This window comes from Ursus arctos, unplaced genomic scaffold, assembly GCF_023065955.2.
Source record: "Ursus arctos isolate Adak ecotype North America unplaced genomic scaffold, UrsArc2.0 scaffold_5, whole genome shotgun sequence".
Lineage (NCBI taxonomy): Eukaryota > Metazoa > Chordata > Mammalia > Carnivora > Ursidae > Ursus > Ursus arctos.
This window is the reverse complement of record NW_026623067.1, coordinates 81764397-81776581: the sequence shown is the minus strand read 5'-3', so window position 1 is coordinate 81776581 and position 12185 is coordinate 81764397. Positions and strand designations below refer to the sequence as shown.

The window sequence follows — 12185 nt, the reverse complement described above, 5'->3', positions numbered from 1 at the left end:
CCACCACACCAGTTTCAGGTACCTTCTCTCAACCTCTCTAAAACAAACCTGAGCACCCGAAAAGACCAAATGAAGATTAACACAGAAAATGGAACACCTTACCGCCAAATCTGATACAACTCTACGAGAGTAGCACTTAGGTATTCTCCAGCATCGACAGGTAGCAACATACAACTCTTCTCTGTACTATCAAAAAAATAAATAAATAAAAGCAAACAAAAAAAAAGAAACTGGTGAGAAAAACAAGCATATGAGATTTTTCAGTCTCAGAGAAGAGTGAGTTTTTAATCAGCCAAGGCCGAGGCATCTAACAAGATAAAAACCACAGACCCTTCTGGACATTTAGCAGAGAGTGGGTTAGTCTGTGTCACAGGACACATGTAATCTTCCAGAAAGTCAAAGGAAGCATGCTGGGTAAAAACAAAAACAAAAACAAACGAACAAACAAAAAAACCCCACAATTGAGACAACAGAAAGAGTCTACATAAAGATTATATGAATAAGTACAAGGATTATATATTTTTTCCATTCACATCAGTACAATATCTGAATATACTATTAAAAGAAAAAGAATGTACTATTAAAAAGAAAAATGACTGGGTTCTTTTGTTCCTTCTCTCGTCTGGCCCTCTCTGTTCTAATTTATACTAATTTGAAATTAATAGGACTTGCAGAATTCTAAAGTTAAGTATATATGTACATTCAGAATTTCACATGTAACTTTGACCAGGTATTTCATTGATTTTGCCCTATGTCATACAGAAGATTAGCTCTTACAGACCTACCCCATGTCCTCTATGAGTCATTCTAGAAATTCATGTTTGTGATTGCCATTTCTTAATGTGTATTGAATCATGCTGATATGAGTTGAACTGCATTCCCTAAACAGATGTTGAAGTCTTAACTTCCAGTACCTGTGGATGTCATTTTATTTGGAAATAGGATCTTTGCAAGTGATCAAGTTAAGATTAGGACATTAGGGTGGGCTGTAATCCAATGACTGTGTCCTCCTAAAAAGGGGAAACTTGGACACAGTGACACAGAGGAATGGTGATGTGAAGACACAAAGAGAATTCCAGCCACAGCAAAGGAACATCAGGGGCTACCAGATGCTAAGAGAGAGTAATGGGACAGGTGCTCCCTCACAGCCCTCAGAGGGAATCAACCCACCAATACATGGATCACAGGGCCTCCAGAACCATGAGACAGTGTGTTTCTGTTGCTCTAAGCCACCCAGTTGATGGTATTTTGTTGCAGCAGTCCCAGGAACCATTACACAGGCCATGGACTGAGTTGTCCCAAGCTTGGGTAGTGTGGCTAGAAGCTCAAGAAGCTTCACACAGCTCCTGTAGCACAGGAGATTCCACAGTGGGAACTGGTGTGAAAACCCTGCAATTTAGATGATGAAATACGCCCATTGAAAATATTTAAAATAATGACACGTGTGTTTAAAACACGTTTCCCGTGGGGCGCCTGGGTGGCACAGCGGTTAAGAGTCTGCCTTCGGCTCAGGACATGATCCCTGCGTTCTGGGATCGAGCCCCACATCAGGCTCCTCCGCTATGAGCCTGCTTCTTCCTCTCCCACTCCCCCTGCTTGTGTTCCCTCTCTTGCTGTCTGTCTCTATCTCTGTCAAATAAATAAATATAATCTTTAAAAAAATAAAATAAAATAAAAAATAAAACACGTTTCCCGTGTCTTACCTCATTTACTCCTCATAAGCACACTATGAATGAATTAGGGAGGCTCATTATCTTCATCTTAACTGACAAGGAACCTGAACCTCACAGGGTTGAATGTTTTGGCCCAAGTCATATATGCACATGGCAGAGCTAGTATTGGTGCCCAATCTTTTCTAGGAAGAAAGAACATAATCATAAATATTTTAACTTGGAAAACAGTAGCACTTTACAGTAGTGCCTCTTCCAATGACTCAAGGAAGAAAGGAAAAAATAGTATCATACAGACTGAGTAGGTTGAGGTGCTCAGTGATCCAGGAAAGATGGAGTAAATCAGAAAAAATACTGGTAGAAAAGGTAACTGCTAACTTGTGAACCTGGCCTTGAAGGAAGAGATGGAAACAGACTAACAAAAGAAGGGCCATGGTGAACAGATGAAACACCAAGGAAAACAACGATAAATTATGTGTACAGCCTACCAACACTGGAGAAAGCCGTTCAATCAACTAATTGGAAGAGTCCAGAGAGCGTTGTAATGGAAAATGCAGTTAAAATGAGAAAGGTCCCTTCCATTGAGCCAATCAAAGGGTATCACTGACACGATGGACAAGCAGTTACCACTGTCTGGCTTTTGGCCAGGGTGTGATGTGATAAAGACAGCTGTCCCAGTAGCATTCTTAACAACAGTTTAGTGGCAAAGCAATCTGGGATTGTGACTGGAACAGTGTATGGCTTTGAAAAAGTAGTCATGACTAAAGAGAATATAATGAGAATCTATGTAGGTGCTTCAAGTTTCAACTTCTAGCATGACATCCTTGACAGCTGCCTTTCTTCCCTCCCTCCCATATTTCTAGACAAACTGGCCTTCTTGGTATTCTGTGAGGGTGGGAGGTTCCTTGCTCCAGCCTCGAGACCTTGCACTTGTTGTTCCCTCCACTTGGGAGAAGATTTTTTATAGTTAACTCCCCTACTTCATTTGGGTCTTTGTTCAAATGCTACCTCTTCAGAAAGGTCTTTCTTGATCCCTCTATATAAGAAGACGATCCCCAGTCATTCTCCATTCCCTTACATGGCTTCATTTTCTTTATAAGACTTATTATTACCTGAAATTATATTTATTTTACTTATTGATTAGCCATTGTTTTCATTAATACATAAACCCCACAAGTACAGGGATCCTGTGTGTCTTATTCACGGTTGATTCCCAGAGCCGGCACAAATCTTGGCATAAGGTAGGGACTCACTAAGTATCTGTTGAATGAATAAAATAGTCTTATCCCCAAATAAAGTTGATGATATCCTCTAAAATACTTTTTAAATCCATCCTCCCTGCCACTTCACTACCAGTATACACAACAGGGCTGGGCCACACTGTTCTTTCTACTTGGATTAATGCAGCAGCCACCCAACTTCTCCCCACTGCCATCCTGTGTCCTCCTCCAATTCATTCCCCCACAGATGATTTTATCAAAACACAAATCTCATGGAGTCACTAGCCTCTACTTAAAACATTCTCCATGGTTCTTAAGATAAAGACCAAATTCTTAATGTGGCCAGTAAGACCCTCTATGGACTGTCCCCAGCCTAGGTGTGCAGTCTCATCTCCTTCCACTGGCCCCTTGATCTTCCTCCATTGCTTGATTTCACTCTGTTCCCTTCTGTCACAGGGCCTCTGCACAAACTTCCCTCTGCTGTCTGGAGCACTCTTCTCCCCACCCCCTCTCAAATTCTCCACCTCATGCTTCAGATAGCAATCAAGTGTCACCCCCTCGGGTTCCTGTTACACAAGCCCACAAAACTGTACTGCTCTATTCAGAGCATTTACCTCTATTTGTAATTATGTAATTATTCGTTGTTGCGGGTTTTTTAAAATTAATGATGGTCTTCATCTTGGACTCTTCGCTCTATGATAGCAGAGGTCACGACTATCTCGCACACTACCGAATCTCGAGGGTCAAATATAGTGCTTGGTACATGGCTGGCTCTGAATAAATATTTGTTGAGTAAGTGAATGAAGGCACCTTGTGAAGAACCAAAGAGCCAGAAGCCAGTATCGGATACACACATAAAAACCTTCCACAAATACTGAAGAAGAGCTGAAGACAAAAATACAAGTGAAAATCTACAATATGATCAGCTGCCATTTAAACAGAAGGAACCAGGAGAAGCCTAGGGCAATGCAAACTTGGAAACAGCACTGCCTACAGACCAGAAAAGAACGGGACCGAGAGAGTTTGTTTCATTAAGGAACTAGACAAGAACCAGTTCAAACAATTTGCTAAAACTACACAGTTATGACTTAGGTAATGACGGTAACTAGGTGAAAGGTTACATCTACATATCCTAGTAAGGGCTCCTTGACTCATCAGTCTCTCTGGAAACATTTGCCTCTGCAAAGAAACTATTCAAACTTTCTTTCTTCTTGGCATTTTCTTCTATAAAAATTCTCCAAAAAGTCCTTAGCCCCCTGGAAAATGTTTTAAAGACATTTCACTGTGGTCGATTAGGCATACAGTAATAGCTAAGTGAGGCAAGGGCCATGGAGGAAACGGCATATAATAGAAAGAACCCACTTTTGCTCCTGATTAAAGGCACTCATGTATGACTTGGGGAACTGTACACACTAAAAATTTTTGAACACCACAGGAAATCCAGGGTTAAAGGACACGGCCGAATTTGTAACCCTCAACTGTTGTTGTTTTAATCACCTAAAGCTAGAATCCATGTAATTCTACATTCTCCGAGGGAAAGGAAGAGTTACTAGTTTATTTTTCTTTTTTTCAGGCTTCTTTTAAAATAAGATGTAACACTGACGTGCATGAAAAGCAGCCTAGAATCAACTCCTTTCATTTGAACCCATCAGTGACTCATGCTATCAACAGCGAATCTCCTGGGTTTGTTTCTGAACAGGGCACAACAGTTTCAACTGCATAGTTTTACTGGAGCCAGTTTTCCAAAGATGATTTACCACACCCTGCCTGAGAAAGGACAGCATGAAACTGGTGAGAATTCTGATCTTCAGAAATACAACAGACAATGATTATTCCCAATTTCATGCTGTTTATATGAAGAGAATGGAGGCACAAGGAAATGCAAGCCTGAAGCGTGGGTAAGAACGGTGGCAAACAAAACAGAAAGGGGAAAATGAAAGCATGCTAAAAAACTGACAGTAACAGATTTAGGCAGGGAGGAGTGGGGAGAATGCAGGGAGCATAACCAACCCTTTCCATCCCTACAGAATTAAGATTTTAAAATTCACAATTAAAAAAAAAAGGCATTTACCAAAAATAACACTGAAACACCAAATTGAATAAAATCTCACCAAGTGGGAAATTTATGCAAGGGACTCTACATTGGTACAAATCCTAAAAGCAAATGACCCAGCTCTCCCAAAGTTCACTAAAACTTGAAGAGTATCTGTGAAAATAAGGGTTTGTCAATGTATTTAGTAGCGTAAACAAGAGGTATATGTCTAGCCTACACAAATTTTCTATGAACAGTACAGAAGCCCTCCAGTTACATGCAAATCATCCGATCATCATGCTACTTCAAAATTAACATGTCTCTTTATAAAAGTTTTCTTATAAAGAGTTCTAATAGCATGTTCTGGGTGATGTAAGTAAGCACTTGCAAATAATAAATTCAATTTTTAAAACATTCTAAAACTCAAATTTCTAAAAATTTGCATTAGTCTTCATATAATTACAATTATATTACACTAGAAATATGTACTATTTTAAAGCGCATTTCTTCTGGCGTAGGTAGATGAAATGCCCAATATCGGAAGAGGGCATTTTGCGCCAGGGAAATAGCGGGTAGTAATACGGTTCTTCCATAAGGGGCTTTGCCTTCACTTTCTAAGATTTCTACCACCGTCCTTTGTTTTGCTCACGCTGTTCCTTCATGGCTAGCAGTCAACTGCGCACTCAGTGCAGGTAAAAAAACATTGCCCTTTGTGGTTGCATCTGCTGTTGGCTGGGCCTAAGAATGACAGAAAGAAGGAGAGAAATAATGTGCTTTCACTTCCCAGTACTTGTGGTCCACGACCTCCTCAAAACGAACTTCTCCCATCTGACAGCAAGGGCATCTGCTGTTTTTACGGTTTCCTGGCATTTTCTCCCACCCCTGCTTTGTCATTTAAAGTCGCGCTGTAAAGTACTACTTTTGTTTTTCCTTTTTGAGTCTAGCTCCCTCTTTTCTCAAAGCTGTTCCTCTTAAATTCCCTGAGCCCTTGGGAAGTCTCGCTCGCTCCTGTCCTCCATCCTCTATGTGAGCTCAGACAGCACAGCTGGGTTGCAGCAGGTGCTGCCGGGGTGCTGGTGAACTGGCTATGCTCCAGAACCTCCCTGCAAATGTGCAGCTCTTGTCCTTCCATGTTAAGCGTGGCTAGAAGCTGAAGACAGCGTTCAGAGGTTCAAGCTCCTTTGGGCACAGATCCTAATCTCCACGTGATATTGAGAAATGCCACATCTACGGAGATTTTCCCCTGCCACATGGCCCTAGTCTGTCCAGTCTCCAAACTGACACTGCAGATAATTTTCTTTTATTTTACCAAGATGACTGAACTAAATACTGTATTGATTATCCAAACCGAAATATGCCCTTTGTACAAAGGAACTCCTATGAACCCAACATGAAAGCAAGTATCATTTTTATGCTGTCAAAATCAGCAACTTCTTGCCTCTACTCACCCAAGAACACACACACACACAAATTTGAAGCCACACCTGATAGAACTTTCTGCAATGATGGAAATTCTGTATCTGCTCTTCCCACAACAGTAATCACTACCCACATATGGCTATTAAACACTTAAAATGTGGCTACTGTGACTGAGGAATTAACATTTTTTATTTTAATTAATTAAAATTAAAATGTAAACAATGTACCTAGTGACTTTAAAGAACTGTAAAGGATCTCAGATTTTGCCCCACTTGCAAGCTAACAAATAAGCATGCCACAGTTTCTTGGATGCGGGGAGAACACATGAGATATCGAAGTATGGACAAGGGCTACACCACTCACAGAACTAGCAGTAGCAGGAGTATGGATTTAGTTGTATCAGCTCTTTGAAGCCCAGATCCCACAGTATGATGCAAACAGGGTAAGTGATACCTTTAGGCTTAATGATTTGCATTACAGAAGGGAAACCCTGAGTTTAGAATACCCAAATCTCTTACACTAGACAGTAAGCTTTTCTTAAAAAACCAGGGCATCTGGCAAGACAAGGCCTGCATCCCAACCTGACAACACTGGGCTGGAACCGAGTATCACTGTTTTCCTTTAAACCAAGTCTGGGTTCTCCATGTTCCACACCACTCATTCCTGCTCTCATTCGTTTATTCTTTTACATTATCTACCTGACTTCCATTATAATGCATCATGCTCTGTTCCCCTTGGCCTGGAACATTCCTCAATCCCCAACTTCTGCAGTTGCTAACTGCACTCTTCAGATCTGATTGTATTCATGGGAAGTTTTCCCTGACCACAGTTACAATGAGGTGATGCACTGTAGGACACCCACCAACCCAGGCCCCCACCATCCCTTCTTCCGTGGTTCTCTGCGTTACCTCTATCGTGGCATGAATGACATGAGATTACGATTTTCTGTTTAAAAGTCTGGATCCCTTCCCAGACTTTTAAGGTCATAAGAGAGTGACTATGACTATTTTGCATACCAGTGCCTAGGAAAAGGTCCAACACACAGAAGTGCAATATACACTGTTGACTAAATAAATTAAACAAACATTAGCTAAGGAATGGCTAATTCAAAATATGGGGGGGGGGGTGATGTATAGTTTTGTTTCTATGATTTTTTTATTTTTAAAAATTGGACCCTTGACATGTCATCCCCTGCCCCAAGAAACTAAAATAACTACTTGAGTAGTAGAGTAGTAGGAATGGACTAAATAACAGGCAATGTGCTAATAAGTACTTTAAATGGATTTAAATCTTTCACACTTAATCCTTATAATGGTCCTCTGAGCTAGGTAATTCCATTATTCCCATCTTGGAGAAGAGAAAACTGAGGACTTGGGAGGTTAAGAAATTTACCCAGTGTTACATGACTACTAAACACCTGGGCCGGATTCAAACCCAGGCCCATCAGAACCCAAATCCAAAAGTGTTAACCATACACAATTTACAACTGTGAGATTTTTAATATGCCCCAGATGATAAGAGACCACACAGGGTAAAAGAAAAAAAAAACAAAAAGCTATTTTTTCAGGCAATACGAATTATAGTTTTACTCCTGCCACTAACTAGCTATCCAACCCTGGGTAAAATGAAGGTCGTATTCTCTACACAAGTACAGTAAATTGTAGGAGATAAAGAGGACCAAAACTTCTCCCAGGAGACTTGAGAGTACAAGACACCACCAACAACTTTATTCAGAGCCTTTTTCTAAAGCTATTTGTATGTAGTTTTAACAATTAGCTTTTACTGATTAAAGAAGTTAAAAGGGTGAAGAAAGTTCTTACGTAAGGTTCCTGGCTTAAGACTCATGACTATTTACCAAACCACACAGTTTCCAGGGCAGCGACTGGATCTTTAATCTCAATTCACATATACAAAAACAAAGGTACTAAGCAAAAAGGCCAAGCGTAAAGTTAACTTCATTTCCCTCATGATGCCTCTCAGCCTGCCTTGCCTCACTGACTGAGTTGACTCAAAGCTCTCAGAACCCAGGATAGGGTATGCAAAGCCTAAGAAATTCTACACATATCCAACAGATGGATGCATTCTTCTTAGGGGCAGGAAAAGAGTCAGAGATGTCATTGATGTTGCACCAAATACAACCTAGTCTGGACAGTCTTTCCCAGATGGAATTCTTGCCCAATCTTTGTGACAAGTCAAAATTGTTTAAATGGTTAAAAAAAAAAAAAAAACCTCTCACTAAGAATCTTGTAACTGTTTCAGCCAAATTTCCAGAGTCAATCAGGGGCCCATCAGGCTTGAAGTGTTCAAGTTTCAACTTATTAGAAAATATGACATTCAATCTCTGTACTTTTTTCTAGGCATTACAATATAATTTCCTTTCTCAAAGAGTTGAGAAAAAAATGTACATAAACACAATAAATTGACTTATTCACTGAAGAAAGCTGAATTAGAATTGAAATTTCTATAGCTTTTAACATTTGATTACCAAATCATACATGTATGGATGCTCTTCTGAGTTTTCATCCTAAAAAGACAGAATTTATTACCAAGAATGCCTCCCATTTCATGAAGTAGCATTTGGAATTTCATTTCAAAAAACACTTGCTTAGCTAAACTTTTAATTCCAATCTATTAGGTAGAGTCACCACATAATGATCTTAATGGGCCTTCAATAATGTATTCTTGATATCATTCTACTTACCATATGTAGTCATTAGAATATATTTGATGTCCATATAAAAATATGAAATAAAAATATTATTCTCTAATTTAGATGGGAAGCCTCTTTAGGACAAGGAATATATTCTATCTTTACCTTTGAAAGTACATAGGACAATATATTGTACAATACAGGAACTTATGAAATGTCTATTAAATCAGGAACCATTTAATACCAAGTCTAAAGATGACTTTCTTAGGCCATTTACTTGCTTTCTTCATACAGCAATTAGAATGATGCTAACAATACTTCTTGTGCCTGTGATTTTAAACTGAAAATTTGCAAACGATAGGGCACATATCGTTTGCCCGAGCTAAATGTTTGAACTTATTAAAATGAAGGTCTATTCCCTGAACTGTTAAAACCAGAAGCAAATTTAAATTTCAGTTAAGATGTAAAAGAGATCATAAAGATGGGCAAACATCGGAAGCACACACAATTGTTATTTACCCAAAGAACGGGGCCAATAACGACCTTTTGCTATTTGAATTCTTCTGACCACAGAAATATGTAGGATCCATAGCTTGATACTTTGGGTTCGGTGGGGAAGAAACGACTTCAACTCTGAACACTAATGACCAGATCCGGAAACACGAGCCTTTATCCCAACCAAGCTACAAGGCAAATCACCTAGAGACATAATTACATCTCAGCCAAAGGACCTGAACTCAGAGGACTAGAACACAGGACCCGCCATCAGGCAGCTTCCCGAGACTGGAGATGTGGCTCTAAGTCGAGTAACGCCCCTCAGTCATCCCACTGAATCTTCACAATGACCCTCAGCAGTGGGCAGAGAGGACGCACCTTTTGCAGACCCGAATATAGTGCCCAAAGGGTCGGGTCCCAAGGCCACACAAATAGCAAGGTGACTGAAACCAGACTCGAATCCCGATTTAACTCCAAGTGGTGGATATTTTCCATCCCGCCTCTAAGATCACCCTTCGAGGGCGTATTGCCCTGGCTGGCTGGCAAAACGGCAGGAAGGAGAGCAGAGCTGGGCAAGGACCGGAGCGAAGAGAGGGAATTTCCACCGCTTCCCGGCACTTCCCCGCCGATACTCGAGCACCCCAGGTCGCTCCCCAGCTCCAGCCCCTCTCCCTGCGCGGCGGCCCCAGCTTCCCCCACCCCCACCCCCCAAACGTCCTCAGGGGCAAGGCGGGAACCAGGGAGGTTTCTCACCCGTACCGAGAGTTCCAAGTTGGGGGCAGAAAGAGCGAATGAACAACTGTACCGATAGGGTGAGGGCGCAAGAAGTGCGAAGGTGAGAGACACAGGAGGGGGGCTGACCCCTCACGAAGCGGCCGAGGCCGTGGTGGCGGCGCGGGGTGGTCAGAGAGAGATTAAGAGAGGGCGAAGAAGGCTCAGTCCCGGCGACCCTCCCCGGCCGAGGCGCTGGATTCCCCGAGACTCGCAGCCCGGGAGAGAATCAACAACCGCCTCGGGCGCGGGGAAGCGGAGGGAGCTGAGGTAGCAGTACCCCTGCCCCGGCCCAGCATCTGCCCAACTTCCCGAGCCCCGTCGGCGCTCCCACCCCCAGCCTTGCCCTGTCCGCCGCGCCGCAGTGGCGGCGGCGGCACCAACCTGCGCGGCAGCGGGCACAGTCCGGGACGGAAGCCGGAGCCTGCCGGCGGCGAAGCGCCGGGCGCGGCGGGCGGAGTTAGTTGAGAGGCTCCGGCTCCCTGGGCGGGGACAGGCTAAGCACGCGGCGGCAGCGGCGGCGGGGGCTCCTTCCTCCAGGCGCGCGCGGGGCCCAGCCTGGTCCGCCGCTCGCCCTCTTCTCCCGGGGGCAGCTCGCAGTCAGTCCCTCCCCCGGGGCGGCTCCGCGGTTCCCGGCCGCCCCCGGGCCCGCCTCGCCCTCGCCGCCTGCGCTCCGCCCCTGCCCCCCTCGGGCGCGGGGGCCGCGGGGGTTGGGAACGAGGTCCCCGCAGAGTCACCTCCTGGTCGCGCGCAGCTTCCCGGGGTTTCCCTGCGGGGATCGCTTGTCCTGGGTGTTTGGACTCACGTGCGGGCCGGAGGTGGCCAAGAGCTGGAACTCGCTGGTGAGCCTGGGCAGGGGGGTGAAGGCCGGGCCTGAAAGTCTCCTTTCGCTCTGCCTGAGTCCCGTGTCCCTAAAAGCAGCCCTGCTAGGTGGCCACGCCGGCTGCCTGGAAAGAGGACGAGAAAAATGTCCGACTCTCCCTCCGCCCAGCGCAGGGCCGGGAGGACATTTCCCGAGAGAACCAAGGACCCCACCCCCTGCTCCGACTCGGGGTTGGGAACTCCCGCAAAGAGAGTGTATGGAACTGGTAGACCAGACCGGGCAACGGGGTTGAACTTGTGGAGAAGGTGCAGTTTCTATTCACATACACACCCCAGCCCGGCCACTGCTTTCAGGCTCCCTCGCTCAGGTCTTCGCAGTGCTTTCCTGCCCGCATCCCAGGCCTGGGGGGACCCCCTTACCTAGCCTAGCTCCTCACGTCTGTGTGCACATCCTCCACCCCACCCAAAGCTTTTTAAGCCAGCAGCGCTCAGCGCGCACACTGACTTCTTCGCCCCTAAAACGCCCGCATGAACTCAGGAGCCAACTCCCTCCGTGCCTCACCCCAAAGCAGGAGAAAACAGGGTGCCAGGGATCTGGGAAGTTTCAGCTGGAAGGTTCTATACCCGTGAGGCTACGTGCTGTGTATTACTGATCCCACACACAAATTGATACGCGTTTAATTCAAGGGCAGTGTTTGCCACTGTACCCCACTGCAGGTAACTTGGGTGTGTTCACCGCGTTCTTTCTCTCCCCAGTGCCAGCCACTTCTCTTCTCCCTAAATCCCCCCCCCCCCTCCAGGGATCCCCAGCGCAGGGTTCTGGTTTCGTCAAATATCTGAACGTCCTAGGGTCTTCGAGTTGAGGAGTTGGGGAGCGAAGAGCAAGCTGGGAGGAGAAACAATGAAGAAGATGAAAAAGAAGGAGGCAGTGTACTGAGGGCAAGGAAGGAAAGTGCAACCCGAATGAGTATGCAGGAGAAATGCCGTCAGGAAGGAGAGGCAAAGCCCTCCAGCGAGAGGGGAACTCCTGGAAAGAAAAATCCGTTTCTCCATTGGGAAACCACCAATGCTTGCAGTGGATAGCTTGGAAAATTTGGACCACCTCC

At 44.4% G+C, this 12185-nt stretch overlaps 1 protein-coding gene across 50 annotated transcripts in view; it reads right to left on the bottom strand.

Annotated features, from left to right (window-relative positions):
• PAM (peptidylglycine alpha-amidating monooxygenase) overlaps positions 1 to 11292 on the bottom strand; it is a 271170-nt gene extending 259878 nt beyond the window's left edge. For 14 of the 50 annotated variants that reach the window (XM_048221061.2, XM_026498534.4, XM_026498537.4 and 11 more), the window contains exon 1: positions 10642 to 10844. The gene's annotated coding sequence lies outside the window, so the exon portion shown is untranslated. Of the gene's footprint in view, positions 1 to 10641; positions 10861 to 11062 lie in introns of those variants that run through there. The other 36 variants (XM_057307199.1, XM_048221081.2, XM_048221070.2 and 33 more) reach the window with 11 other exon arrangements.
• Between the last annotated feature and the right edge of the window lie 893 nt (positions 11293 to 12185).